The following is a 26,974-nucleotide window of genomic DNA, read 5'->3' as shown; positions in this document are numbered from 1 at the left end:
ACCAGTCATAAAAAAAATATTTATGATATGACATTATAAAAGATATACTGTAGAGTTCTTAGGTTTTGATTGATTTCCTTAATTGAAAGAACACTGGATTGGGAGTCAGAGAATTGGCCCTACCGTTGACTACTAATATGACCTTGTGCCAGTTACGTTGGACTTCAATTTTTTCACTGTAAAATGAAGGGGCTGAGCTAGATGACCTCCAAGGTCTCTTCTAGTTCAAAATCTAATATCTCACAACCCCTGCTTCTGTAAATTTATTTCACACCAAAGACACTTTCCAAAATTGAAGTCAATAAGGCCTAATGTATTTCAGACAAAAGTAAATGTAGGCTACACTAATATTTTTTTGGGAAAATATCATAGGCACCTGTTTTTCTGAAATTGTCTGCATAGCTGCACATTATGATCTTTGGACTTGAAATTTTTTGCTTTATTGTTTGGAAGATTATTGCCTAATTTTAATTTCCTTTGAGTGAAAATTATTAGTACCTCCTCTAACCAGCCCTGCTAATATTATCTGTATTTCACGTCTGGGGCATATCATGTTCTGCTATTGGTAGCATCTTTAATGAAATGTAAAGTTGTGATTCCTACCGTATCATTTCTTGAAATAGATTTTCCCTTTACTTGTTGTTTTTACTGTTATTCAATAGTGTCTAATTCTTCCTGACCCATTTGGGAATTTTCTTGGCAAAGATATTGCAATGGTTTGCCATTTCTTCCTCTAGCTCATTTTACAGATGAAGAAACTCAGGCAAGTAGGGTTAAGTGACTTGTTCATGGTCACACAGCTGGTAAGAATCTGACACCAGGTTTGAACTTAGGAAGATGATCTTCCTGATTCCAGGACCAGTGCTCTCTCAGGTGTGTCACCTAACTGCTGTAAACCAAGCACTTTTGGACACTGCACTAATCCTTATTCAGACATTTGTTGATAAATTAATGTATGAATATCGATTAATCAATCAACAAACATTTATTATATGACTTCTGTGTACTGTGCTAGGCACTGTGGATACAAGTTGAACAGTCCCTGACTTCAAGAAGTTTACATTCAACCAAAGAAGACAACTTGATATAGGGATTCTAAGAGATGAAAGTGAGGAGGAAGAATATTCCAGATCAAAGAGAATGCTGATGCAAAGACATGGAGATGGGAAATGGAGTGTTGTGTGAGGAAGTGCAAGAAGCATGGCTTGACCATAGAGTACAGGAAAGGAATTAATGCTTAATAAATCTAGAAAGATAGATTAAGATCAGGTTGCAAAGAGCTTTGAATAACAAATGCAGTAGTTTACATTCAATCCCAGAGGTGATAGGGACACACTAGTATACTAGTAAGAAGAAGAACATGGTAAACCCTGTACTTAAGGAAAATCACTGATGGCTATGTTAGGGATAGATTGGAACCCAGAGAGGCTGGAGAGAAGGAACCAGTTAGAAAGCTGTTGCAATTGTCTAGGCAAGAGATAATGAGAGCCAGAATTATAGCCCACAAATGAACTGAGACAGCATCTTGGTATTTTCCCTTCCATCAGGGAGTATGCTTGGAGTGAGATGGGGGAAGGTAGAAAATTGCTTCCCCTGTAGGAAGGATTCTGTATTCTACTGACCTGCCAATACCTAAATCCCAATCATGTCCAACATGGGCAAGTCACGTTTTGTCTCTGAGTCTCATTTAATTTAATCTGTAATATAAAGGGTTTGTACTAGATGACCTCCATGGTTCATTTCTGCTCTGATACAGGATGTTCCAAAAGTCAGTGCAGTTTTAAACCTTAATAACTGAAGCAGCTATTAATGCTTATTCAATAGCTTAAATTAATTTAATAGCTATTTAACAACTTAAATAGCTCTAATTAATTTATAGCTTTTAAACAACTTAAATAGCTATTAAAGTTTAAAACTGCACTAAGATTTTTTGGGACAGTTTATATTCCTGGATCTTTTAGCTTCCTCTGCTCTTACTCTTAATCCTAACTGCAGAGGAATTCTGCAAAGATCAGAGCTGTGCTTTACCTTGTCCACTTACAAATTCATGCTCGTTAGACTTAATTTTGTTGTTGGTTTTGCTCAGTTGGAAGGGACCTTATTTTCTGAGGGCACACTAAATGGGTTCTAAGATCTCTTATAACTTAACTTCCATACTCACCCAGGAAGCCTCCCTACAAGATCCTGGACAAATATTTATCCATCTCATACACTTCCAGTGAGGTGTTTCACTAGAACTATGAAGTCTATTTAATTTCTTGATTTAATTTCTTAATTTATTTTCTTGATTCTTAATTTCAAGTCATAGAATCACAGAATCTCAGGATTGAAAGGGACCTCAGAAGTGTGAGTATTACTGTAGGTATAAAGGTGAAAGAGACAAGAAGCCATATAGACCAATTCCATAATTTTATGGATGAGGTAATAAGTCTAAGGTCACCATGCAGTAAGTGACAAAGGGATGATCATCTAGTCCTGTTAGAGGTGGTGTGGTCAAAATAGATAGAGAACTATACTTAGATTTGGAAAGACCTGGGTTCAGATTCCACCTCTGGTGCTTAATAGCTCTGTGACCATGGTTTGGTCATTTAGCTTCTGATAGCCTCAGTTTCCTCATATGTAAAATGAGGGTAATGGTAACTACCTTATAGGTTATTGTAAGGTTCAAATGAACCTCACATATGTAACATTTTTATATGTGTATATATATTTATATACATATATATGTAAAGTACTGTGTAAACTTTATAATACTATAAAAGTTTCAGATTTTATTATTGGTTTGCATATATGTACGAATACTCACTATTATATCAATCAATAAGCATGAATTAGGTGCCTACTTTGTGCCATGAATTGTGCTAGGCATTAGGGATATAAATAAATGCAAAGAATGACACAATCTCTATTTCTAGATAAGGAAACTGAGATCCAGAGCAATAAAAGGGCTTATTCATATGGCTATTAAATTTGGTTCAACTTAATATGTATTCACAATGTTCCTTTTTATTTTTCCCCCCTGTTTTTCATTTTATGGCACTAAGGTATTGCAAACCTATATGTGTGGGAAAGTATTTCTAGAAAGGGCAGATGTAGGATGACAGATGATCCTTTTCTGATTCCTGAAGCTTTCCCCTGGTTTCTAGTTTCCCTTAGTTTCCTCCCATTGAGTATATGCAAATGAGGGGATGGTGCCTCTTTTTGAGTTAGATATCAGTCCTTTCCTTTCCAATTCTGATATCTGTTAACAGTGACAGGAATTGCTATTGAGAAGTAGACATAGGATATACTTTTTTTAGAAAAAAGATCCATTTGTATATTTAGTAATATAATAGAGAATTTTTAAAAAATATATAGCTCTTTTATTAAGGATTTAATGTTTTTAATGTCAAGATAGGAAATGTTAGAATGTAAAATATATTCTGTGATATACACATGCATATATACATATGTTTGTGTGTCATATGGTATTTTGGGGCAACTTCCTTTTTGATTTTCAAGAATTTCAAATTTTAGAAGGATTTTTTAAAATCATCTAATCTAAACCCCTCATTTTATAACTTGGGAATTTAAGGCAGAGGTAGTAAGTGGCAGAGCCAGAATTCAAATCAGCATCCTCAGCTTCCAGATACCATCCTCTTTATTATGCTATACTTATTTTCATTTGGCATTCTAAAAAATTTCAACAATTCTTGGTGATCATTTTTTGAACAATGTTAGTTATTTTTATTTCCTGTCTACTCTTCAATGGTCCCAGGAAAAGAGGATAAATGAGGACCTGTCCAGATGGCATTATGTATGAGATAGCTCCTTCTGTGGGTACTCTGTCATTAAAACTGAGAGATTGCCCAGGACATGATAAAATTGTCTTAATGCTCCTTTACACATTGACCTCCTAAACCATCCTGTAAATACATTCAAATTAAGCTTTCCTGACTCATGGGATGGCAATTAAAAATAAACAGTCACCAACTTTACTGAAAAGTTTCCTTTAGTCAAAGGATTTTAATGTGCCACTGGTAGTATTTTTCTTGAAGCAAGTATTTGTAGAGAAATGACTATTTTAAGACAGGAGAAGGGGGTTTGATCCTTAACTAATTCACTAGGTGTGTAAAAATGTGTCTCATTTCATTTCTCTGAGCCTCTGTTTCATCATATGTAAAATGAGTATGATAATACTTGTACTCTGTAACTAACATAGTTATTGTGAGGAAGGTATTTATAAACCTTAAAGCACTGTATTAACATGAGATATTTTTACAACTGATGATATTTTCCCATTTGGGAAGAAATTTCAGCTTTCTCAGGAGGAACCTAAAGTCTGTATTCAGAAAAATGTCTCTAATAACTTTTAAACAATGCTTTATTAATGATTTTTATTTTATATACCACAGTTGTTTCTCAATACTTTTTCCTCTTCATGATCTCTTCCTTAGTAAAACCCACTTAAAAAAACTAGGTTGAGTTAGCTGGAATGGAAGAATGTGAAAAATTGGAATGAGCTTGGAGTTCTAGCTGAACTATTAGAGAAGGAACTGTTTAGAGGGGAAAGAGGGGTCTAGTCTCCCCCTCTTTCCATCCCAGATATCTCTGCCCACTTTTGATCATAGGAATTTCTAGCTTCAAAGGGTCCAGAGAATATTGAACTTCTCTTCCCGTTGGTGTCATGCAACATCCTTAGACCAATGAGAGACGATGTCTGCTTTGGGAGCTAAGAGCAGAGGAACACAGATTCACTATGTTTAAGGAGAATTCCTCTATCATTGCTCAAATAGGATGAAAAGACTTCTAGCAACCAACAGCTACAAGTTACTTTTTTTTTTTTTTTACCACATGTGCTAAGTTTGAGCCCTCCTTCCCCTGAGCTCTTATATACTCGTGGAAGAATGTGTTAAAGATGTTTTGGAGGATATTTTATACCAAATTATATTGCCACATTAATAAATAACCCTTTCTAAAAGCTACTTAAGATTGTTGGCTAAATGGATTTGATGACTTACTTGATTCTCATCTGAATAATCTTGTTGGAAAGCACAGTGGTATGGGCTCAAGTCAATGACATTAGAGAAACATGCCTGACCACCCTAAGGAACAGAGGTTCCAAAACTTATTTGCCCTACCACCACCCCCCTTTAAAAAATTACTCAGTGTTCCCCTGGAAATCTACTTTCTTTAATCCTTTAATGGTTTTTTAAAAATTTGCATCATTTAAATATATGTATATATATTTTAAAAGTCATACATTTAAAATTTGATAATTTAGTGTAAATTTGTGGAGTTTTCCCCCATGAATTGAAATTTGGATAACACAATATTGCATCACATAACTGTATAGTATCATATTGTAAATAAGTCATTCCACACCTATGTTCTTGCCAATGCATGCTGGACTTTACAGCAAAGCATGACACATTCACCTGCCAACACTTGCTTGTTAAGACCTGTTGGCAGACTTGACCACTGATGGGTTATAACTTGTATTTCATGTGTTTATTTGGAGAATAATGTAATTGCTATGACTTTAACTCTGTTACACAACAGATGAAACATGTACAAATATTTTTTTAAAAATTTTCTTCTCTTCTTTCCTTATGCTTCCACTGCCCCCTTATTTTTATTCAATTTCTCCCTGTCACACCTGAGGCTACTACTACCTCCCCCATCATTCCAGTGCCCCACCGAAGGTAATATCATACTTCAGGAATCTATGCTTAGAATATTTACAGTGACATTTGGCCAAGTTCTATAGGTTTCAGTTCATCAGCGGAAGTCCTAGTTGGGATAAGGATGGCTCAGAGTATACATAGGTTACACATATGTTAAAATTTTTTATCTGTTGTTCCATCGGTGAATACCTGCTTTGTGATTAGTTGTTTTTGTTTATTATCATGGAAGCTATTGCTATGAATATTTTGGTGTATCTGTCTTTGACTTCCTTAGGGTCTGAGAGTCTAAGACAGCTGGGTTCAAGAGTCTGAGTAGTTTAATTATTTTTCTTGCATTTGTTTTCCAGATTGTCTTCCAGAATAATTGGATCAATTCATAGCTTATTGGTGGGATTATCTTCCAACAGCCCCTTCGGATATTGGCTATTGTTCTCTTTTATCATTTTTGTCAATTTACAGAGTTGGAGATGAAACCTCAAAGCTCTTTTTACTTGAATTTCTCTCATTGTATTTTTATATGGTTATTGATGATTTGTGGTTCATATCTTTGGATCACTTATCCATTGGATCTCAGTTCTTGGTCTTATATATTTTTGTTGATTTCTTATATGTCTTGTGTAGCAGACTTTTAGAAATATTGGATGCAAATATTTCCCCCTACTTGATTGGTTGTCTTTTTAGTCTCACTGCATTGATGTTGTTAGTGTAAAAACATCTAGGTGGAGCAGTGAATAGAATGCCAGGCCAGAAGTCAGGAACATTCATCTTTCTGAGCTCAGACATTTACTAACTGTGACCCTGGGCATCACTTACCCCTTTTTGCCTCAGTCCCTTATCTGTAAAATGAACTGGAGAAGGAAATGGCAAACCACTCCAGTATCTTTGCCAAATAAACCCTAAATTGTGTCATGGAGAGTCAGACATGACTGAAATGATTCAACAACATAAATGATATTATTTTATCTTTGATGACTTCTGTCCTTCATTTGCTCCCTAGACATAACTGTGAAAGATGACTTAGAGGAGCAATGGAAAGACTTGTTATAAGCAAGTGAGGGGAAAATGATTTTGTCCCTTGAAACTCAAGTATTGATGATGTGACAGTGGTTAGTAAGTCAGAAAAGTACTTGCCATCTATGGTACTGCATAAGGACTTTTAGCTCACCTGGAAACTTCATACTTGCCAAACTGCAGAACCCTTCAATAAACATTCTTTTAATGGTGCTTAATGAGAATAACCAAAAACAAGTTAACTTAAAAAATGTGTTTCTAGAGTACATATTTATTGTTTTTATTTTCATGTAAATTTTTCATGTTTATGTTGCTGTAAACACCCCATGATGTTGCTCTCCTTACTAATCTGAGCTTTAGAATCAGTGTTTGTACAGATTATAACTACCTAACTAGGAGTCACAGGGAAGGTTATTGTTTGCTAGAAAACAGCACTGCTATGCAGTACCTCTCCTTAGGAAGTGAGCACCAGCACTGCACCCCAGAAAAACTGTAGGATGAATTAGAGCAGGCAGAATGTCATTATCCAAGCTGGAATGTAACCAGAACACCCCCAGCTGATGTTTCTACTCATGTAAAATGCTTCTGAGGCTCTGAATTCTCAGACAAGACCCCGGTGCCTAATTTCAGTTTCCTTTGTTTTTTTCTTTTAGGCAAAAAAAAAAAACAAACCTCTTTTAATTATTATGAACTTGATATGCATCAACAAACATTAAGATTTCCCTATCCAAAGAAAAGGAGGACTGCTATTTGTCCTTCCCTTTGGCATTACTTCTTATTTTCTCTGTATAAATCTCATGATGTGCAGAGTAATTTACATATTGTCACCTCCATTAGAATGGGAGCTCCTCCAGGACAGAGACCTTGTTTTTACCTTTATTTATATCCTCAAGATTTAGCCCAGTGCCTGATACACCATGAACACTTAATAAATAAGTATTAGTTGCTACAAAGCCATTAATTTTCACTATGTATGGCTGTTTTATTTCTTTTAATATTTCATTTTAACATGGTAGGTATTTCAATACTGTCCTACTTGTCTGTTTTGTTCTGAAATCTTCATGCTTTCTTGTGTTTATTTTTTAATAATTCACTTATGTTCTTTTTCTTTCTTCCTTTTCTTTTAAAGAATATCATACTCATTACCCCCCTTGTCACTCAGTTTATCCTTTTCCATTAAAAGAGCCTTCCCTTATAACAAATAAGTATAGCCATGCCAAAGAAATCTATACGTTGAACATATCTGACAATGTATATTTCATTCTGCAGCTTGAATCCATCACTTCTCATTCAGGAGAAAGGTAACATATTGAACCATCAATCTTCTGGAACTGTGCTTGATCATTGCATTGCATATAGTTTTTAAGCCTTTTAAAGCTGTTATTATTTATAATATTTTTGTTATTACATAAATTCACATTTTTCTCTGAAATGTTCCCTTTTGTCAGCTCTTATAGTGCATATTATTTTCTTTAATGAAGTTATTTATTATTTATATGATTTGTTCTTTGACTAAAGTTCTTTGATTAAATTATTTCATTTCCACATTTGACTCCTCTCTCCAAAAGTCCTTTACTGTTTTATCATGTTGTGTTTTTGCATTTGTTTATGAAGGTTTTGTAACTTAGCACATGGTTATTTTTTGTCAGAGCGACATGCACAGCTGAGAAAAAGTATATTCCTTTCAACTCACCTTTCAGTATTCATAAGAGATCTATCATATATAACTTTTCTAAAACTCTATACGTCTTTAAGTACTTTATTATTTATCTTTTTTTGTTAGATTTGTCTGTTTGCAAGAGATACACTGAGATTCCCAATTATTATAGTTCTGCTATTTCTATCTTTAATTTTACTAACTTTTCTTTAAGTTCTTAAATACATTTGGTGGCATTTGGTACATGTATATTAGGAATTGCTATGATTTCATTATTTATGTTTTTTTTAAACATAATTCAACTTCTACTTTCCCTATTTATCGTTTTTAACCCTGTCTGTTTTGACTCTTGGTTTGCCTGAGATCATGATTACTATCCCTACTTTTTTTGTTTTCCAAAAGCATAAAAGTCTCCTCTAGCCCATGACTTTAACTGTATAAATCTGTATGTTTCAAGTGTATTACTAGCAAACAACATATTGCTCAATTCCTCTTTCTAATCCATTTTAGCCTCTCTTTTCATGGGTGAATTCATCCTACTCAAATTCACTGGTATTGTTACTAATTGTATATTTTCATCCTTCTCAGCCTTTTTTACTTTATTTCTCTCAACATTATTTTATCTACTCCATTGCTTTTCTTTTCTGGTTAAACAGTATCAGCCCCATTTCCACTTGTAAAACATTTTTTTTTGTTCTCAGCTGAAAAGGAAGCAAATGGTGCAAATGAAACACCCATAGTTTGAAGAAGAGACCACTCATCCCACAATGAGAAAACTCAAACTGATTTTGAAGTTATTGGGCTAAAACAGGATGATCCTAGGCCACTGTCCTAACTAACTGATAACTAAGACTAGTACTGCTACATAAGACTTGTGTTTGCCCTTTTAGTCTGTCAGTAGGCATTTATTAATCACCTACTATGTGCTAGGAACTGTGCTAAGGTCTGGGAATACGAAGGAAGGCAAAAGATAGTTCCAGCCCTCAGAGAGCTCACAGTCTAAAGGGGGTAGACAACACATAAAAAGGGGCTAGAAAAAGGGGTACCTGGGACCAGGGCATGAGAAAGTCCATGGGAGTATAGTCAAGTGAGATAATGAAGAGATAGCTGTCCTAGGTACCTTCCTTCTGACATGGAGAATCTGGGAGAAACCTTCACTTTAGCTAAGTGTTGCAGTAGATAAAGCTCTGGTCTAGGTATCAGGATCCTGCACCCTGGATAAATCACTTTTACCATATAACATTTACCCTTGAGCTGATAGTAAGAACAACATCGTAGACAGGTGCAAGTTTTTTTCTGTGCCCTCTTCCTAGTTGCTTTCAGGTAATCAATCAGTGAGCATTTATTAAGGACCTACTGGTGGTACAAAGGTAAAAATTCACTCCCTGCCCTCAAGAAGCTTACATTGATTGATGGAGACAACATGTACACTTACAAGAATATATGTGTGTGTGCAAGTGTGTATATCTATCTATCTACCCATCTACCTATCCATCCATCCATCCATCCATCCATCCTTCTTTTTCTTTTTCTTTCTTTTTTTCTTTCTTTCTTTCTTTCTTTCTTTCTTTCTTTCTCTCTCTCTCTCTTTCTTTCTTTTTTTCTTTCTTTCTTTCTTTCTTTCTTTCTTTCTTTCTTTCTTTCTTTCTTTCTTTCTTTCTTTCTTCCTTTCTTATCTCAGATAGAAACTAACAAGATAATTTCTGAGAAAGTGAAAAACAAGGAGTCAGGGACAACAGTTACCAGAATGATCCATAAATTAGGCATTTGAACTCTGGATAATTAAGAAGCACCATATCATTTTTTCTTCTTTTAATAATTATTATAGGCATAAAGATTTAGACCTAGAAGGAATCCTAGGGAACCCTCTTGAGGAGACCTAGAGAAGTTAAATGATTTTCCAAAGTTCACACAGGGTTTGTCAGAGATGGGAGTTTAACCCAGGTCCTCTGAATATAGAGCTTGCTACCCCAAAATGATGTTAAGACTATTCAGTTATTTAATTCCTGTCCCTACATAGATAAGACCACTTGAATGTGTGATAACAAAATTAATACCCCTTCTCCCCTTTTATTTGTTGCTTTGGAACATCTGGCATGAGGCACACACAGCAGAGGGTACACGAGAAATCTACCCACACACTTGTATTTTTAGCACATATGCATATTTCGTTCCTCTTTCTTCCGTGAGATCAATACATTCTAAGAAGGAACTATCTATGCCCTTGGGACAAACCTCTTCCATAACAGATGGCCTTACTCCTGTCTTACTCATCATATTTGAGCCATTATTGATTCCTTCCATCCAAAAATAAAAGACATGAATAAAGGGGGATTTGGGCTTGGGATAAATTACATGGGTCATCAGATCTTGATCTAGTCTCTTTCTGTGCCAAGTTAAGACTGTGACTTTGAACCATTGCTCACACAGAGAGAAGAGTGAATCAGGCCATGATGGTCATCTAAATTATCATTGTAGACAACAGCAATACTACTGCCCAAATCTGGGTAAAATAAATGGGAAAATTTCCCCTTGTATTTATGAAATAATTTCTTTCTCTTTGACCTTCTGGACATATGCTTAGTTAATTTCTGATAACAAGGAGCCAAATTTCCATGCTTTTCATTTGATCTATCTTTATATTTCAAGTCCAAAACCTTTTCTCTTCCTTTTCCCCTCCCTAATCCCAAGTGATTTTTATGGTCAGGATGTTTTCATCTGCCTTCTTCTCAATCTTGCCTATTTTTAGGTTAAAAGTAATGATTTAATTATCAAGACTAGATACAATATTTATAGGATCTAGCATTAGAGGAGAATTTATAGATCATTTAGTCCAACATTTTATTTTATGGATTAGGAAACTGAGGTCTATGAAAGAGGTGGGATGACTCGACCAGGACTATACACTTAGTAAATAGAATATTTGGGTTTCCAGCTCAGGTCTTCTGTCTTCAGAGCTAGAGTTTGGAGGCAGGAGATGGCACAGAGGATATAACCTGGAGTCAGGAAGACCTGATATCAAATCTGGCCCCAGATGCTTGCCTGCTGTGTGAGCCTGGGAAAGTCACTTAAAGTCTTTTTACCTAAGTTTCCTCAACTGCAAGTGGCAATAATAATAGCATCTACCTCCCAGGACTATTGTGACAATCAAATAAAATAATACTTGTGTTTAGAATAGTGTCTGGTACACAGTAGGTACATAAAAAATGCTTGTTTCCTTATCTCCTTAGGATACAAATGTAGAAAAAAAGAACAGATTATGCTTTAGAGTAGTGGAATAGAAGAGTACTGGACTTGGAGTTAGAATTGGCTTTGATGCTGATATTGTTACTTGTAAGTAATGTGATTTTGAAAAAGCCATTTTTATTTCCCAGGGCATTAGTTTCCTCAACTATAAAATGAATGAATAGGGTTATATTATCTCTAAGAATTCTTCCAGCTCCAACTTCACATGATTCTATGAATATTTTCTTTATCTGTTCATAACAGATAGCTGGTAAAAGATATTTAACTTTTCTGAGACTTTATTTCTGCCTATATAAAATGGAGATTAAATGAGATAATGGCCAGATGTGGTTGAACACCTCTATAATACCTGCTTCTCGGGAGGATGAGATTGGTGGACTGCTTTAGTTTGGGAGTTCTGACCTGTAGAAGAGCTAATGCCTGTAGGGTATACACATGCATTGTCTGGCACCACTATAGTCACCTCCTGGGAGCAGAGGGTGCCCAAGCTAACTAAGGGAACTGACCCAGGTCAGAAAAATGGAGTGAGGTTAAAGCTTCCATGCTGATCAGTATTAGAATATACACTGCTAGATTCTACCTAGGCAAGAAAGGGAGATCATTCTCAAAAAAAAAAAAAAAAAGACAGAGAAGAGGGAGAAAAATGGAGGGGAGAGGGAAAGAGAGAGGGAGAGAGAGAAAAAGAGAGAGAATGTATGTATGCAAAGTACCCTAAACATAAATCAATATATTCATAAATCAATATAAATGTTATTCTCTGTACCTTCACTGAAGTTCTAAGAGGTTTCTAAATACATTAAAACATTTATGTTTTCTTGCATAGCGACATCAGGAAATCTATAGCATCCATGAACTCTGGGTTTCTTTCCACCAGGTATGTCTTCACTGGTAATTTCAGTGTAATTCAGATATAAGAATTACCTACTTGACATTCCTGGGGGAAAACAATGGCATATCTCAACTTTTGCCAAGGTGAAAGATCAGAATATCATGAATTTTGAGCTGAAAGGGAGCATAGAGGTCATAGGGTAAAATCCGCTCTTTTTTATAGTTAAGGAAATTGAAGCCCAGAGAGATGAAGTAATTTGTCTAAATCCACACAAATGGAAATGGAAAATAAATGGAAAAGCCTAGATTCATGTAGATGTTGCCGTTGCTGTTGCAGATTCTCACCTGGTAATCGAGATTGCAGGTTTTGCTTAGTATGGGGCACCCCTTTTGTGTGCTGCATTTCTGAGTAGGAAATTTTCAGTAGCCTCCATGGGGATTTAACTGCATGACTCCTATTAATATGACTTCAGAGCAAGTATCCTTGCCATGGAGACAGTAAGCAAACAGGCTTTAAAAAGCACTATTAATAGTGTACAGAACTGCAGGTGCTACTTGGTTATTCTTTGTGATGTTGAGAAAATGAGACAGTAACCAGATCTTTGGATCTTTTCAGTAAACATAATGATGGTGGTGAAAGTCAACCTTTCTCTGAGGCTGTTCTCATTACCATTCCTTTTAGAAGAATCATCTTCAGTTCAGCCACATTACCATGGTGATATGTTTGCATTTCAACAAAACCATAAATCATAGCTCTGAATGTCCAAAGTAGGTCCTAGAGATTTTCCCCCCTGTAGCAATATAAAAGGGAGGTAATGTATTATAGTAAAAAGAACTCTAGCCTTGGAATCAGAAGACCTCAGTTTGAGTTCTGACTCCACCATTTATTAGTTGTGGTATTATGGGAAAGTAGTTTGAACTGGAACCTTGCTTTCCTTATCTAGCTAGGCAGGTAGGTGGTGCCATAGTGTGCAGAGCACTGGGTTGGGAATTAGGAAAACTCATCTTCCTGAGTTCAAATCCAGTCTCAGACACCTAATTAACTGTGTGATCCTAGACAAGTCACTTAATCCTATTTGGCTCTGTTTTCTCATCCGTAAAATGATCTGGAGAAGGAAATGGCAAACTACTCCAGTATCTCTGCCAAGAAAACTTCAAATGGGGTCATTCAAAGTTAGGCATGACTAAACAATAAGAGCACTGTGGGATAATAATGAACATTGTGGGATAATAATGCTTTTGTATTTTGTGCTTTTTAAGAGGCATCTGTAGCCATGGCTTATTGGACGTGAAAGAAGGCCTCAGAGTCAGGAAGATCTGTGTTCAAGTTTGGGAATTTTGTATATCAATGAAATCATAGGTCTGATCCCCTCAAATTGTAATAGTCTGTATAACCTAGCTCATAGAGTTGCTATGAGGAATGTAGTGTAATTGAAAAATGGATGTGGGTTCAAAATCCTACTTCTGGCACTAGTTTTATGACCATGGGCAAGTAACTTACCCATTACTAGCTTTAGTCACCTTTAGTCACCTGTAAAAGAGGGCTAATAACACCTTCAATATTTGCCTTACATTACAAGGTTGTTGTGATACCTATTTGAAATAAAGTTCTTTACAAACCTTAAATACTCTATTAAATGCCAGGTCTTTATTATTAAAAAGTAAAGGGATATGGAAATATGATTTATTATAAATGTGTAAAGAGTGCTGACCTGTCTTGCTAATCTTGGACTAATAGGAAGTTAATTAAAATCCTGATTCTGCCACTTGTTATGAGAATGGCCTTAACAACTTTGAACCTCAGTTTCCTCATTTGTAAAAGGAAGGGTCTGGATTTGATTATCTCTGAGCTTCTTATGTTATGTCCCCTTGTCCACAATAGACTGCTATTATTGTGATTAATCTCATTGATATTGCAAGTGCATAACACCATACACACACACACATGCACACGCACATGGACATACACACACATACATACACACACACACACACACACACACAGATCCAGGGCCTGGATCAAAGTCTGTTAATATATGGCTCATAAAAAATTAAGCAAAAAAACCTAGAGGACCAAAAGTCATAAATCTAAGAAATAATAATAAAATTATTAATCTAAAGTAGCAGTGTTGCATAGGGGCAGGAAGACCTAGATTCAGGTTTGATTTTTTAAAAAATCATTCTATGTATTTCTCACCAAAAAGGAAAAAAGATAACAAAGACAACATACTTAAGGAAGCTTAGACTTGTCATTCAGTCCTAGGATCATAACATTTAGAGATGGAAACAACCTTAAACATCCTTGAGGAAATTTTCAGTAGCCTCCAGGGGATTTAGATTTATTTAACATTCAGGAAAACCAAGACCTGAAATGGTTAAATGATTTGTCCAAGCTCACATAGTAGCATGGTTAGGATTTGAGGAGAGCTTTCATCTAATTCTCAGACCAGTTCTCTTCCCATGAAAATGTAGATTTTTGCAGGATTTCTATTATATTCATATTTCTTCTGTAAGAGACATTTCATGGAGCTAATTTCCCCTCTTTTGTTTGTGTAACCTTTTAATTTCCTTGAAAGATTCTATAAAATATTAAGATGGAATTTTGACAGCTAAATGAAAATATGTGCTGAATTCTTCAGAAATACCTACAAGCTATCTTTATAGGGAATGGATATATAATTATGCAAAACCTTCTTCATGTGGAGTGAATGAAGGAGAATATATTGTAGTTATAGACTTAAGGAGAGTCAGTCTGGCATAGTATTGTGGATAAAGACCTGACCTTGGAGCCTGGAAGTTCTTCTATACTTGAGTAGTCATGACAGATAGAGTGCTAGGTTTAGTCAGGAAGACCTGAGTTCAAGTCCTGACTCAGATGCATATTGGTCTCAACTCTTTGACTATAAGTTGCCAAGAAGATGCTTACCTGCATTGAAAAAGTAAATTTCTTCACCAAGGAGTTACCTATCCCAGTGAAATTAATGTTCTAATGCCTTCCCATAGATTTAGAACTGGAATGAGCATTTAGTGTTGGAATGAGCACACAATGAACATATGTGACTTTAGACAGGTAATTTAACCCCTCTCAGCTCCACTTTCCTCATCTGCAAAATGACGGAACTAGAGACAAAGGGGAGAGTGATTCTTTAAAAATAAATTTTTATTGATATCTTTAATTTTTGCATTCCCTAGATTTCCTCATGTATTCTTCTCCACCCCACCCTTCTCCCAGAGAGCTGTCCTATATAACAAAGAATATTTTTTAAGAAAAAGAGAAGAGAAGCTAACAAACCAGGGTTTGGAGCAGAACCTGAATTCGACCCCCCAATCAAAGCCTTTACCAGATCATATGAGCTTTCAGGTATTCTTTGATACCAGTACCTTTGCAGAATCTACAAAGGATTCTTCCTGTACAGTTTTGAAACTGGCGTATTTAATAGAGGCATACACCCAAAAGAAATACATTCTTCAGTCGACAGGCACAATGAACTTGAAGATGGAGAACATGCAAGTGTTTCCAAAGATCAGGAAATGCATAATTCTCCAAGTGGAAATCATGAAATTGTAAAACAACTACACATACCTGTGATGGTCAATGAAGTTATTAATTTTTTAGCACCACAGCAAGGGCAGAATATTCTTGATATGACATTTGGTTCAGGAGGCCACTCGAGCCATTCTACAGAAAGAAGTGGATGTTACTTTATATGTTCTAGACCGAGATCCAACAACTTATGCCATAGCTGAGCAGCTTTCAGAATTATATCCAAAACAGATTCGAGCTTTGCTAGGCCAGTTTAGCCAAGCTGAGGCCATGCTAATGAAAGCTGGAGTACAACCTGGGATCGTTGATGGAGTTCTTTTAACTCTTGGGTGCTCCTCCATGCAACTTGATACTCCTGAAAGTTTTTCCCTTCTAAAGGATGACCCTTTGGACATGAGGATGGATCGTGGCAGGTACCCACCATGCCCATTGCCGCTGATGTTGTGAATGTCTTAGATCAACAGGCACTCACGTTGATCCTGAGAACATATGGGGAAGAGAAGTATGCCAACAAAATCGCTTCAGCAATCGTTCAGGCAGGCAGGATCTACTCTATTACCATAACCCAGCAGCTTGCCAGCATTGTGGCAGGTGCTTTTCCTGCTGCTGCTTTGTATGACAGGAAAGACTTACTCCAGAGATCCACCCATATTTCTACCAAGACTTTCCAAGCCCTCCGAATATTTGTAAACAATGAGCTGAATGAACTCTATGCAGGACTGAAGACAGCTCAGAAGTTCCTGAGGCCGGGGGCCGCCTTGTAGCCCTTTCTTTTTACTCACTGGAAGACTGCATTGGCAAGTGCTTCTTGCGTGGAATAGACATGGCAGAAAAACTTAGTCCCAAAAGGAAACAGAAGATAGCCCAAGTCTCAGGACTGTGTTTAAATCTAGAAAATGAAGAAGTCTTTCGAAGCTCATCTCTCTTGGAATGGGAAATGATACCCAAGAAGGTGGTGACTCCGGAAAGCCAGGAGGTCCAGGACAACCCTCGAGGGCATTCTGCCAAGTTCTGGGCAGCTATCAAGCTGTAAAAACACAAACATTGCCTATTCTTTCCCCTCATTTCTGTCTATATCATTTAAAAGAATGAACTTTTGAAACAGCTCAAATAAAATGTTAGTGATGTAAGAGAACCCAGGATTTGAGGGTACTTAGTATCACTCTTTGTGGAAAGTAAGACGCAAGAAACATAAACATGACAAGAAAAATTCAGTGCAAGAATTTGTGTTTCAAGACTGGAAAATGATTTGGTTTTAGTGAAAAAAAAAAGTCATGCGAGGGCTTTTTTTTTTAAGTAGTCCCCTAATCCAGATAAGGTTAATAAATTGTAGGGGAATGCAATTTAAAGGAGAATAAATACTATACCTATCTAAATATGTAGACCCAAACTGTCAAAAGAGTAGGAAATTATAACTGTATCTTTATGTTCTAAATTTTCAACTTAGAAATTTAAATTCTTCAACGGTCTTTTTATGACTAAATGGACCTAACTGTAAGAGAAAACTTATTTTTTTTCTCACTAGGAATAAAGAATTATTACTCTAGCTTTCTCAAACACAAGTATTAGGCTTAACAGTTAATTAACAATCATCAAGTATCTTTCATTAAGAAATCACCTTATACTGATGAATTTCATTGTTGCGATTGCAATGATTAATAAAGGTTTTGTATTACTTAGTCCATATGATACAAAACTAAAATTTTTATTATATCAGGTCAACAAATATTTATATTAAACACCTACTATGAGTGAGGCATGATATCATTTCTATTATGTCAGTTTCATGAATTGGGAAAAATAAACATTTCATCAAGCCAATACTGAATATGTATTTTAACTAACAGAGAAAAGCTTTGTTAAGGTATGATATTGCTTATCTTTTGACTGTTTCATTTCATAGATCATTTGATAGCTCATTAGCATAGTTAGCTCCTAACGAAGCCAGGAAGAAACACATGATTTAAAGTCCTCTCTCAGGTACCTACTAGTTTTATGACCCTTTATTTCCCTGCCTCAGTTTCATTATCTATAAAATGAGCATAATGATAGCACCTACCTCACAGAGTAGTATACCCAAAGTGCTTTTGAAATTTTAAACAACAACACAAATGTTAGCTCTTACAGATCCAAGAAAATAGACTGAAACTTTTTTAATTACTAAAAAAAAGTCTGATTTATGAAATATACAGATATAAGGTATTACTTTCAAACAAGTATAGTAACTTGCTAGTAAACTAGCAAAATGCAAAATAGAATTTCCCTGGTAATCTGCTTTAATGAATAGTCTAAACTGGTTTATCTTTGTTTGTAAACATAGTGTTAAGAGTGGTTTTAAAGGTCTTCCTGAGACTCACAGAATCTTGAATAGAAAGGGACCTCACAAGCTCTCTGGTCCAATTCATATCTAAATAATAATCTCCTCTACCATATACAAGGCAAGTCTTCATCCAGCCCAGACCTGCACAACCTGAGGCCCACTCTACATTCTTCATGGTCAGCCAAAGTCTTTTGGTGGGCCACAGGTTGTGCAGGCCTGATCTAGCATGTGCTTGAAGATAACCACTGAAGAGAAGGAGGTGGAAGGCAACTTATTACTTGCTGAGAAAGCTCTATTAGAAAATTTCCCCTTCCTATAACCTACATATTAAATTGCTTTCCTTCTCATTGAGGGTGGTGGGGAGAGAGGGAAAGAATTTAGAATTCAAAATTTTAAAAAACTATTGTTAAAATTTTTTTACATGTAATTGGGAAAAATATAATACTGAATAATTTTTTTAATGGAAAAAAGGGAAAAAAACAAATATCAAAATCAATCAATACCTCAAAAATGTCTGAAAATACATATAATGTTCCACACCTATGGATCTCCTACTTCTGCAGAATATGGTAGTTAGGATGGGAAGATGTCTTATCTCTTCTTTGTGGTCATATTTGTTCTTTGTAATTTTGCAGAATTCACTTTAATTTGAGGTTGTTCTTTCCATTTACATTCTTGAAATCATTATGCGTTTTTTAAAATCTTGGCCTCATTTACTTTATTCAGCATCAGTTCATATAAGTCTTTTTGTGCTTTTCTGTATTCATTGTATTTTTATAGCTTAGTAATATTCCATTGCATTCATGTTCTACAATTTTCTTAGGATTTTATCAATTGATGGACATCTACTTTGTTTAGACTTTTTGCTACCACAAAAGGTACTACTATAAATATTTTGGGATATATGTGGATTTTTTTCTTATCAACTCCTTGGGGTACATGCATAGAAATGGAATCTCTGGGTCAAAGGGTATGGACATTTTCAGCACTTTCTATGCATCCCTCCAAATTTTTTTTTGATTGCATTTAACTTAAAGGACGCATGGAAATCCAACAGACCAGAAAGGGGAGCAAGGACATCCCAGGCATGGGGAATAACATAATCCAAAATCGTTGAAATAGGAAAGAGCAAGTCATGTTTAAGGGAAAGCAAATATTTCAGTATGCCTGGATAGTAGAGTACTATGTGGTGTTGGTGGGATAACAAAGATTGCAAAGATGGAGTGCTACCAAAGAGTGGGGGGCCTTGAATGACAGACAAAAGGGTTTGAATTTTACTTGATAAATAATAGGGAGCTATTGAAGATTTTTGAGCAATGGATGTATACGATCAGACCAATGGGCAAGAAAAATGAACATGGCAGCAATGTAAAGAATAAATGGAAGGAAAAAGGAAAAAAGAGGAAACTAGAAGACTTTTCTTAGACAGTTACTATATGTGTGACCCTGGGCAAGTCACTTGACCCCTGCGTGCAGAATGGTAAGATGGGAATAACAATGATACCCATCTCCCAGGGTTGTTGTGAGGACCAAATATTTGTAAAGCTTTTAACAGTACCTGGCACATAGTAGGTGCTTAATAAATGCATGTTCCCTCCCTTCTTCGTTCATTCATAATACAGCCCTCCCTCACTCAAAAAAACAAAGTCAAGTGCAAGTCATGTCATTATTTCTCTGATGGCATGGTCTTCTTTGGCAGCAAAGGATGAACACACATTCATAATAATATGTAACACCTATATAGTCCCTTAAGGTTTGCAAGGCATTTTACAAATATTCTCTTGTGATCCTCCCAACCCTGTGAAGTTGATGAGTTATTATCCCCATTTTGCCTTTGAGAAACTGAGTCAGGCAGAGACTGAGTGACTTGCCTGGGGTCATGCAGTTAGGAAGTATCTGAGGCTAGATTTGAATTCAAATCTTTCTGATGCCAGGCCCAGCTCTCTATCTACTGTGCCACCTAGTCACCTCTAATTTATGCATTCATTTATCATTTATTTGGTGCCCATACTGTGTAGAGAATCACACTAGAGGCATAGGAGTTTCAGAGTTTAGATACAGCATCGTCCCTCTCTTTGTGAGGTTGTATCAAGAGGCTATCAGAATAGGCTAAGGTTCATGACACTGGGAAGAGAGAAGAAGGGACATATTACAAATGTGATGGAGGTAGAATCCACCTCTCATGAAAATGGATTGGATATGAAAGGTGAAGGAGAGGAGCAGGTTAAAGAAAACACCAGTGTTTTGAACATGTGTGACCAATCAGCAATCACTTATTACCTTTGCTTCAGTTTCCTTATCCATAAAATGAGGGGTTTGGTTAGATGTCCCTTAAAGCCCCTCCTGGCTCTAAATCTATGCTCCTGTGGAAGGCTGGGCTCCTGGTGGTGCTGTTGACATAAACAATGAAATCAGATGAGTGACAGATCTCCAGGAAAAGATCAAAAGGTCATCTTTGAACACATACATTTTATATTGTTAGTCCAGGGATCTTTAAACTTAATCGTATCTTGGCTTTTGAGAAACTATCTCCCTGCTCTGGCTGCTAGTAAATGGAGGTGAATTTGCCTAGCAATATCCCTGCACAGAAAACAGCAGAGTTCTGCATGTGGTGAGGGAAGTAGAGAGAGTGGGGGTGAGAGGGATGGGTGGTACGATGAGATGAAAGCTCATGGCTTATCAGAGCAATGCTTTAGTCAGATGCCAATATCTAGTATATCATCTGCAATTCCCTGTAGTTTCAGGATAATGAAAAGCTGGAGGGAGGGGGGCAGAGAAAATTAATAGAAGGGCAAAGAGAAATGCTTCAGAGATTGTGAGCTGAGATTGTGCATAGTCTCAATTGATACAGCCAGAATAATAGGAAAAAAAAGGATGAAAAAGAACCATGGTTTTTCACTGAAAATGAGGGAATCAAAAGAAAGGGGAGGATGTGTCTATTGGAAAGATGGCTAGAGAAGGAACAGTGACCCAGAAACAAAGGGGTAAAATTCTAGGCTGGATATCAGGAAATATTCCTCAGAAGCGGATATTGGTATTGACTCTAGGACTGACAATATTGGAAAAAATATTTAGACAGTATTACACTGTGGAAATTAAACCATTATAGAGGCAATGTAAACGTGCCACCTAGATGATACTGAGAATGATTTTTGAGATAAACTTGTTGCTTTATCTTAAAAAAAAATTTCATGAAGCCTCTAACAATCTTATCAGCTCTTTCTGCATTATGGAGGAGAGCAGAAATGTGGATACCTAGAGAAGTAGATAATCAAATTAATAATAATAATAATGGCACTTTATGTTTTATATTTATATAGCACATTGTGGTTTGCAAAGTGCTTTACCCCTGTTTTTTCATTTGATCCTCATTTATTTTACAGTATTTATACATGTAACCTAGAAGACAAGGGCCTTTTTTGGTTCTGTCTTTGGATCTCTGGTGCCTAGTACAATGCCTTTTGTGTTGGATTGGGTAGTCAGTTTGTATGATGATATCATATTGATTTCCTTCTCAGTGACTGAAGGAGGGGCTAGAAGGAGGGAGATAATTTGGAACACAAAATTTAAAAAATGAATATTCCTAAAGCAATATCACTTCCAGGCCTGTTTCCCAAGATGATTAGGGGAAAAAAAGGATAAGAACCTTTACGTTCTAAAATATTGATAGCAGCTCTCTTTGTGATAGCAAAGAACTGAAAAATGTGGGCATGCCTATCAGTTGGGCAATGGCTGAACAAGTGGTATATGAGTGGGATGGAACACTACTGTGCTACCAGAAATAATGAGTTTGATGATCTTTGAAAAACATGGATAGACTTGCACAAAACAATAAGAGCAAAATAATCAGAACTGAGAGAACATTGTATACAGTAACAACCATGTTGTTTAAGAAAAATTTTGAGCGACTAAGTCATTTTGACTATTGTAAATGCCCAAATTAATTACAAGGATATATGAAGAAAGATGCTATCTATATCCAGAGAAAGAACTGATAAATAGGAATATGTATAGAATGATTTTACACATATATGCATATCTGTGTCTCTAGGATGGGAGTAGGGGGAAGGGGAAAAAAGAAAATTACGTGGCAACTTTATTATATATTTAAAAGAAATAGCAAGTTGTACATAATAGATGGGCAGTTTCATGTACAAGCATCTTTTTTTCTATTCTACTATGTTATGGAAATGCTTGTTTTATTTCTTAAATTCAGAATAAATAATTTTTTAAATGAATGTTTAAAAAAGATAAAAAATAAAACAAAAAATAAAATAGAAAGCTCTCAACTTCCTCATCCTGGCACCTTTGTCTTAGCTCCTTCTTGGACTGCCCTATTCTGCCCCTCCCCAGCAGTAATCTTTTCCAGTCCAGGACCAGTAAGTAACCCCAAGGTGTCTGTCTGTCCGACTTCCTTCCATGAAGTCTTGTGGCCTGCAGTTACTTCCCTGTACCTTCCTCTACTAAATTTGTCTTAAAAATTGATTGGCAGGAGCATTTTATCCTGGTCAATCCAAGTATGATTTGAGCTCCTAGCCCAGGGCACAGAAATGACTAGTTATGGTTCTGCTAGAACAAATAAAAAAGAAAAAGGCCTTGAATATCAAGCTGAGGAGTTTGGACTTTGTTCAGTAGGTTATGGGAAGGTTTTGAAAATTTTTAAGTGGTAAGAGGGGATAATATAATCAGAGCTATATTTTAGGGAAAATAAATTGGTAACTCTAAAGGATGGATTAGAAAGAGGAAAGTCTAGACTCATGGAAGATAATTAGGAAGCTATTGCAATAGTCAGCTGAAATGTAAATGAGGGTTTGAATTAGGATGGTAATAGTGGGCATATGAGCATCTTGCAGGTATTAACAACAGAAATGTGTAGTATATACAGGAGATTTAACTTAGTAATTCTTTAAAACACACTATTATTCAAACTTTCCTGAGCAGACATCATTTGAACTAACCATTGTTAGCTTAGAATTTTTCTGGATATTGGGGAGAAAGCATCATAGTGATGATAACATTTTGCTGCCTAGTGAAAAGACCAAACTCAGAATTAGGAGACCTGGGTTTGAGCATCGGCTATGACACTTACTAGGTGTGTGCCATTGGATAAGTTCCCTAATCTCTCCAAACCTCAGTTTCCTTATCTGCAAAGTTGAAGAATACTTGCACGACCTGCATCTAAGAGGAATGCTTTGCGAATACGAGCTATTAGTTCTCAGCAGATAATATACTACAAAATGGAAAATCCAGACTATACACCACATCCTAATTCTTGCTACAATTACCTCCACTGTTTTGCCCTGTGGTCTTCCTTTTTATTGTCTTGATGAGTTTTGGAAATAATGTTAGTTTCCTCCATTCTTTCAACTCTCTTTTGCAAGCCTCAACTTAATTTGGATTTTGATTGCATTCAGGTCCTAATTTATTACTTAGCAAGTATCTCCCAAACACCTAATTAATTTTAATTTCATTATGTGTTTGAAGATGATTTATAGAGGAAAATGGGATGATGTTCCCATTGCTAATAATTAGAGTTCACTTAGTAAATAAATACTGTGGTTTAGTATGATGAAGTCTCTGGCTAGAGTTGTGTGTGTGTGTGTGTGTGTGTGTGTGTGTGTGTGTGTGTTTGTTAAGGTCAAATAAAGAAGATCCATATTTCTAAGCAGACTCAGCAACCTTCTGAAAGGGAGAAAAATTCTCTTGTGTTTACTATGTCTTTTACACTACCATATTTCATAGTGTGTTCTAGTGAGATGAGCACTGGACTTGGAATCACAAGACCTGGTGGCTCAAGTCTTAACTCTACCTTGCTGCACGATTTGGGGCACATCACTATATTTCTCTGGGTCTTGCTTCTTGATTTGTGTAATAGGTAGAACTGTAACATGGAATATTTTTAACTCGGACAAAAAGAGTTGAATAGGCAAAAAGTTGGGAGAGAGAGAGAGAAGGAAGTCATCCATGGGTGGCATCATTGCAATGGAAAGCTGTAATAACAAGGGAAGGAGGTTTCACCATTAACATCCCCTTCCCCCATGAGGATGAGGTGGAAAGCAAGTCCTCAGAGTATCATTGGTACCCTGGTTGGGGTCAGGTGTGGAATAGTTTGTTGGTATTGCTATGTTGGTATTGGCCAGTGGAGTTTTCATTGTTTGGTATAGGACCAAGTGTAGGGATGGTGTTCCTTGTGGGTGGGGAATCTGCCTCTTCCATCTCGTTGAGCCTAGGAGCAAAGTCCTGTTTACCTCATCCTGGTTATAGCTTTTAGAAATGAGGATAATAGTCCTTTTCTGACTTACATATACGATTGTTGTGAGGTTCGAGTGAAATATAAAAGCCCTATGGAAACATTAAAGCACCATGAAAAAATAAGGTATTATTACTTCTGGTAAGTATTGTTTTCCAAAAAAATTTAAATCCACAATAACAATGCCATGTTAAATGGGTTTGTGTTTATTTTATATTATATATATATGTATTATATTATTTTATAATATAATATGTAATATAATAAAATAATATATTATTTTAGATAATGTGATAAAGTAGCTAGGTGGTGCAGGGGATAGGGGACTGAACCTGGAGTCAGGAAGACCTGAGTTCAAATTTGGCCTCAGACGCTTACTAGCTGTGTGAACCTGGGAAAGTCACTTAACCTTCTTTGCTTCATTTTCCTTATCTATAAAATGAGCCAGAAAAAGAAATGACAAACCACTCCATTATCTTTGCCAAGAAAACCCCAGATGGGGTCACAGAGTCAGACTCATCTGAAAAAAGTGAACAACAACCATGACAAATTCTTTGTGACAAATTATTTTCCCTGAACCTTAATAAATGTTGAGTACTTTATTAAGCCTTATAAACATCTTTTTAATGGAGATGAGCATTTCTTTTTTTCTCCTTTAAATATCATTTTAGGAATGTAGATCAAGGAACTGAAGAATTTGCAGAACTGATATGGGTCAAACACACAAATATTCTGTTACTTTCAGCTACTGATTGAAAATATCCATCTTCATTGCAATATTGATTGTTATCTACAGAAAGTACAACTTACAATTTGTTGCATAAAATAAGATGCTTTTGTGAAATGAGTACAGAAAACTCTTTAAAACTCATGCTTTTTAAAGTAAATCTTTTCATCGTAAAAATATTAGGTAGACTTCTTTATAAGGAATAAGAGAAAAGGGAAAGAAAGAAGGAAAAGAGATTTTAGAAAATCAGTTCCTAGTACTTTATGCTTCTGAGATAGTCATCCTCTCAGCAAGAATTTTGATTGCTGAACTACTTGGTTGCTCTTAGAATCATAAAACACCTTTCCTGTGCCTTTCTGCAAAAGATTTATGAATTTAGCCAAACAGGCATAGTCTTATCTGGACAGGCATTTCTTTAAGCTTTTCTCTCCAATAGAACCACAGAAAATTGCTTGGAAGAATATTGGAAATCACCTAATACAAGTCTCTCATTTCATTTTATTTTATTTTTTCACTTCAAATACCAAGTCACTATTTTTCTACTTTGGTTTAAAAAAAATTTTTTTTCTGAGGGTGGAAGGCAAGGCAGTTGAGATTACGTGACTTGCCCAAGACTACACAGCTAGTAAGTGTCAAGTGTCTGAGGCTGAAATTGAACTCAGGTCCTCCTAACTCCACCTAACTGCCCCTACTTTGCTTTTTAAAATGTGTTTTCTTATGTCTTTTGACTATATATTATTTTCTACACCAACAGTCTTTAGAGTCAACCCTTCCTTGTGACAAAGCAAAATCATTCAAAACACAGACCATGTTTGACTATATATATATACACACACACACACACACACACACACACACACACACACACACATATATACACACACACATACACACACACATATATATATATATCACTAGCATTAACACTCATGAACCATTTCATTGAATTCTCTTTCAACAAAATTAATGTTAAAGTGCAAAGTGGCAGTGATGGCATAAGAAAATATATATACAACTGACTGGTAAGTGCTTGAAACCAAGAGAGATGATATGCCCCTTTTTCTTTCATTGATATTGGCAGCACCTAAACGTGTCCTGATTTCTCACATCATTAGTCTCAAAGGAGATGTCAAGAGAGGGTGGATGGATCAGTATAAATCCATTACCGTAGATTAAAAAAAAATAATAAAACTAAAATTTATGTTTTATCACCTTTTATATGTGATTTCCTTAGCTGCTTAGTACCTCTCTCTTAAAATGATCTCGTATTTATCTACTTATATGTGTCTGTTGTCTCCCCAATAGAATGCACATGCCTTAAAGGCAAGTAATTTTATTTTTGTCTTTTTATCTCTAGCCCCTAACATAAATACCTGATTCATAGAAGGTGTTAATAAATGCAATGTTGTTTATTATCAATGATGGATTGATTTTTACAAAAAGAACACAGAAATACATAGCACACATACAACACTCTCTCTTTTTGAAATTCTTCTAGTCAAAGGAAAATTTTTAGGAAATGTTGAAACTTAGAGAGACCCCAGAGAAGAGAAGAATTAAGGGGAAAAGGAGGTACTTATTCACTATTTTCAGATACTTGAAAAGTTATTGTGTCAGTAGATTTCAGGGATCTGGAATCTGTGGCCTCAAGGCCATACTTGGCCCTCTGGGTCCTCAAATGAGGCCCTTGAGTGAAAGAGCTACATGTGACCTCAAGGCTGCAGG

General features: G+C 36.0%; 1 protein-coding gene and 1 pseudogene across 1 annotated transcript in view; both read left to right on the top strand.

The window, feature by feature from the left end:
• Positions 1-26,974, top strand: part of KCNK10 (potassium two pore domain channel subfamily K member 10) — a 194,007-nt gene that overhangs the window by 148,672 nt on the left and 18,361 nt on the right. The window lies entirely within an intron of this gene.
• LOC140513909 (12S rRNA N(4)-cytidine methyltransferase METTL15-like) lies at positions 15,455-16,985 on the top strand (annotated as a pseudogene).

This window comes from Notamacropus eugenii, chromosome 7 (assembly GCF_028372415.1).
Source record: "Notamacropus eugenii isolate mMacEug1 chromosome 7, mMacEug1.pri_v2, whole genome shotgun sequence".
Taxonomy (NCBI): domain Eukaryota; kingdom Metazoa; phylum Chordata; class Mammalia; order Diprotodontia; family Macropodidae; genus Notamacropus; species Notamacropus eugenii.
This window is presented reverse-complemented; position numbering and strand designations above follow the sequence as displayed.